A 5,259-nucleotide genomic window follows, 5' to 3' on the forward strand; every position below is an offset into this window, starting at 1 on the left:
TCGAGTTCCTGCTTCAGTCTCCCTGTCTAGTTTTACAAATGTTTGCTATAGAATAAATGAATTAATCATAATAGTAGACACCAACATTCATCAGGGGCTTGCTATATTCCAGACACTGTTCTCCACAGTCTACATGGATTAATTCATTTAATTCTTACAATAACCTTTGAGGGAGAGACTATTTTCCTCACTTTACGGATAAGAAATGGAAGGCAGCGGGGCACCTGGGTGGCTCAGTGGGTTAAAGCCTTTGGCTCAAGTCATGATTCCAGGGTCTTGGGATCAAGCCCGCATCAGGCTCTCTGCTCAGTGGGGAGCCTGCTTCCTCCTCTCTCTCTGCCTGCCTCTCTGCCTACTTGTGATCTTTCTGTCAAATAAATAAATAAAAATCTTAAAAAAAAAAAAAAGAAAGAAAGAAAGAAAAAAAGAAATGGAAGGCAGGGGCTCCCCGGTGACTCAGTCGATGAAGCCTTCAACTCTCCATCTCGGGCTTGTAGATCGGAGCCTCACATTGGGTGTAGAGATTACCTAAAAATAAAATCTTCTTTGAAGAAAAGAAGAAACGTAAGGCAGAGAGAGAAGTTTTAGAACTTCCCTACTCTGAAACTGGGGTTCGTACCTCCATGGTTCGCCCCCAAATTTTCCACCTTGCCATAATGAATGAACGAATGAATGAATGAACAGCCTTGTTCAAGACAGAGGTCTCCTCGCTATCCCACTGATGCACCGAGGAGGGCCTCCTCCAAGGGACAAGCCGAGGATTGGGAAAGTCAGGTGAGGCTTCCTGGAGAAGGTGAGACTCCGCTGGATTCTGAATCTGTGGGAGATAGGATGGAGTGAAGGGCACTTCTGTAGGGGGGCAGAGCAGGAACGGAGACAGGGAGGCAGTGAGGAATGGCCAGAACCTGCAGGGAACTCTGACACTAGGGATGCTGGGGCGTGCAGTGGCAGCAGGGGGCGGGGCTGGAGAGGGGGCAGCACCGAAGCCTGGACCAAGGGCTTCCAGGCTCAAAGGAAGAGAAACTGGGGGAAATGAAAATGTCTTTGTGGAGGAGGCAGCTCGGCTTGGAAGACACAAGGACTGCAGCTGGCAGACTGAACTGAGAAAGTCATTCCAGGCAGGGGAAAAAGCACGGAGGTGGGAGAGTGGGAGAGAAATATTTAGGGAAGCATTTGATTTGGCAGGAGAAGAGTGTTCATCCCACAGAGACGGCTGAGACACCGGCAAAGGCCAGGCACAGAATTCTGCCCCGCCGAGGACAGGCTGGAGCTCTGTAAGAGACGGTTGTAAGTCCTAGCTGTGTGCCGCTGGATGGGTCCCTTCTGAGGCTCAGTTTCCCCATCTGTAAAATGGAAATAAGAGATGACCTAAAAAGTGTGCTCAGAGGCCCAAAAGAAACCACGTGTGGAAGGACTTCGCAAACCCTGAGGAGTTCGGCTGTGTCCCCTAGTCCCCGTACTGACATCAGAATCACCACGTGAGCTTTTATAAACACAGCAGAGCACAAGCCAGCTCAGCCCTGTGGACTCAGAAAGGGGCTTGGACAGGCAGTCTTTGCCTTCCAGCTCTTCTTTTCTATTACTGCCTCATGTGGTCCCAAGGCTCCGTTAACTTTAGATCTACCTGCTTCTGACAGCTGGAAAGAAGAAAATTCAGCAAGAAAAATAGTTAGAGATTCGGGAGGTTCATGGAAATACACTGGATTTGGCGATTTTCTGGTCAGGGCTTGAAAGCTGTGATAAGGGAGAGAAAAAGACCTTTTAGCTTTCCCAAAACATAGGAAATGAGCAGGCAACCAAGGAGACAACTGGTGCCTTTGACCTCCAGTCTGTGACCTCCAGTCTGGAGAGTCCTGAGAAAAAAGAACTCAGTTGTAGTAGGACTGGTCGAGGAAATCACCAGGTCGCCTGGGTGCCTCAGTTAAGCAACTGCCTTCGGCTGGGATCATGATCCTCGAATCTTGGGATGGAGTACTGCATCAGGCTCCCAGCTCCATGGGGAGTCTGCTTCTCCCTCTGACCTTCTCCCCTCTCATGCTCTCTCTCACTGTCTCTCTCTCAAATAAAGAAATGAAATCTTAAAAAAAAAAAAAAAAGGCACACAGCATCCTTCAGCATATGGTACAACATTTTTGCATCTCTGTTAATTCATTTGATCCTTGCTACATCTCTGTGAGGTAGGGCTTCTTATTTATTCCCATTTTACAAGTAAGGAAACTGAGCCTCAGGGGAAGGAAGGGACTAGCCCAAAGTCCATCAGCAGATGAGGATAGAGCAATGGTTTGCATCTGCAACACTTTGGTCCCGAGGTCTCTCTTATGATACCACATTTTGCTTTTGGGTGGATTGTACAGGAGCACTGGTGCCCTAACTATTGTTCTAGCTCTGCAGAAAACAGGTTGTGTGACATTGGACAGATCTCTTGCCTTCTCTGAGCCTCACCACTATCAATCAGGGATTCAATGATGTAATGACATTTGAAGTATCCAGCACAGTCCCTGGCATGTGATAATGGTCAAGATGACCACAGGAGGGTGAAGAGAATGGGAAAGTCATAGTGCCTATGTACAAAGAGAGTGGTAACGTAATAGAATGAAGGACCAACTTCGACAGGCGGACGGTTTCCTGCCAGAGGGGAATCTGGACAGAGACTTGAAGAATGTAGAGATGTTCCCCACCCATCTCCCTTCCCCAGTTCCAGGTGACTACAGGGTTATAGCTTTGAATGTGTAAAGAGGGGGTGGCCAGAAATGAGACTGAAGAGGTAGAGGTAAGGGGGGGGGGGGTACGTATCCATGGGCCTTGAATGCCAAGCCAAGGAGTTTGGCTTTTGCCTCTGAAAGGCTTTAAGTAGACATGTGTCATGATCAGTTTTGCAGATTTGCAGTTTAGGAAGGTTATTCTTGCTGTAGTGTAGATAGCAGACAAGGGAGGTGAGTAGGGCTGAAGGACACTGGGCTATCCAAAGCCCAAGTTAGGGAAGATCAGAGAAATGATGTAGGCAGTAGGACTCGGGAACCGCAAATTGTGTGCAGCCCCCAACCAGGGTGTGAAGGGCTGGTCCTCATGTTTATGTTATATATGTGTTATGTTAGTTGAGAAGCCCTTTGGGGAAGCCTGGATCCTCCAGCCCAGCTGGCTAGACACCGCCCCCCCATACAAAGGGCAGTGGAAGTTAGCACCCCCCCATTCCCCCCCTCACCCTCTGAGTTCCCTGGGAGTTGATTGAGTATTTATCTCCATTTCTCCACTGCCCAGCAGGAGCCTCACTCTGCAACTCCATCCACATCAAGGGAGGGGAGGATGAAAGTCTCCAGGCCAGGCCCCAGGGGGATTGCTCTGAAAGAAATCCCCCTCCCCCATAGGGAAGGGGGCCAGAGAGTCAGATGGCCATTCCCCTTCCCCGTGGTCCCCTCCCCTCCCAAGCCTGCTGGGCTTTCCAGCCTCTACATCATCCTTTCTGGGAGAGATCTAAGGATAATAATGGCAATGAACACTGCAGGGTGGCGCTTCTTGTGAGAAGTTTTATCTCTTTGCTAACTTACTGTGTTTACTTCTCATGACAGTCTCTTTGGAGGTGGCAGAACCTCAGAGAGGATAGGTGACTTGCCTAAGATTACCCAAAGCTGGGAAGTGGCAGGGCTGGAACCCAAACTCCGGCCAAGCTCAGGGCCCGCACCAAATGCTTTTTTTGGGGTCTCCTCCCCCAGGCAGGGTGAAAGGCCTGGGAAGGGCCGGACTTCCTCCTGAGGGCACCAGGCTGCACAGAGAATGTTTAGGGGGTGCAGAGTTGAAACTCAGCGGCTCATTTATTATGAACTCAGCTGTGAGTGGATGCAAGAAGTCTGTGGTACTCTTTCAAAGACTGATGAGAAGTCTGGCTGCTTGGCCCTCTGGCCTCCCAGTTCTGGCAGCTGGGTTTCTAATTGGGGGAGGACAATGGGCAGAGGCAGAGGAGAGAGGAGAGCTCTTCCGGTTCCCACACTGATAAGACCAGGCTTCTAGCTTTCTCCCCTCACCTCCCTAACCGTCAGGGTCTCAGCTCAGGTAAGCCCCATCCACAGGACCTACACAGTCACTGAGCCCAGGGGATGATTTGCAAGAACACTTGTGCTCCTTGTAGCAGATCCAATTTTACTGAGGTAGTGGCTGAGGTAGTGGCCTCCACTCCTTCTCCCCATCTCTCCCCCCTTTCCCAGGCAGAGGGGCAGACATATACACTACAAGCCCAAGCAACTTTTGTCATTAAAAAAGAAGAAAAGTAAAACAGAAGTAAGAAGCAAAAAGACTGGGAGTGCAAGACTGGGCCACTGAAGGGGGAACATTGTCCAATCTCTGCCCCCAGGGGCCCTCTCCACAGCAGGGGGGTTCCTGGGAGGTCCAGGGCTCAAGACCAAAGGCCTCCCTCCACCCCTGGGCCACCTCTGGGTGCCTGACAACTCTCCCCCCGCCCCCAACCCCTGTCCAGGTGTGTAGACTGGAAAATCCAAACTCACCCCTCTCCCCAGCCCCACACTGGGAATGCATCCACCAGGCAATTTCTCTCCCAATCCCCATTTTTAAAAGTTTTGATTTATTAATTAATTAATTTATTTATTTATTGGCTGTCTTCCTGACCTTATAAACAGAGAGAAGTGAAGAAAGGATGAGCTGCAGAGGGAGGAATAAATGGTGCCTAGTCACACAAGCAGTTTCCCTTCTTAGAAATCCAACCACAAGTCCACGGTGAGAAAATAAGTCTGCTGCTTTCCCTCTCCTCTCCTGCTAGTTTTTCTGCCTAAGCCTGTCTCTCTCTCCCCTCTGCGGGTTCGTCTTTCAGCCAGTCTTTCTCGGTTTCAGATTCCTTGTCTACTTCTCACTAATGTCTCTGGACCTCTTTCACTCATTTAAAGAAAACGAGGGTATGAGCTGGAGAAAAAGGAACCCTCACCCACCCAATCTCTTTCTTACCAACGTCCCCCCACCCTCTCTCTTTCACTCGTGCGCGAGGACGCATGTACACACACACACACACACACACACACACACACTCCTGCGACCTCCAGATGTTCCCGACCGTGCGGCCATCTGCTGAGGTTGCTCAGGCGCTCCGGGGGAGGGGGCAGGGATCCCGTTTGCAGGAAGCTGGGAGCCAGGCCGACTGGAGTGGGCGGGAGCTGCGTGCGCACTTTTGAGACGCTCCCTAGGGTGGAACCCGGGCTCGGCTAGGGCTCCGCAGGCAGCCGGGGGGGGGGGGGGGGGGGGGGGGGGGGGGGCGGG

The sequence above is a fragment of the Mustela nigripes genome, chromosome 1 (genome assembly GCF_022355385.1).
Source record: "Mustela nigripes isolate SB6536 chromosome 1, MUSNIG.SB6536, whole genome shotgun sequence".
In the NCBI taxonomy this organism is placed as follows: domain Eukaryota; kingdom Metazoa; phylum Chordata; class Mammalia; order Carnivora; family Mustelidae; genus Mustela; species Mustela nigripes.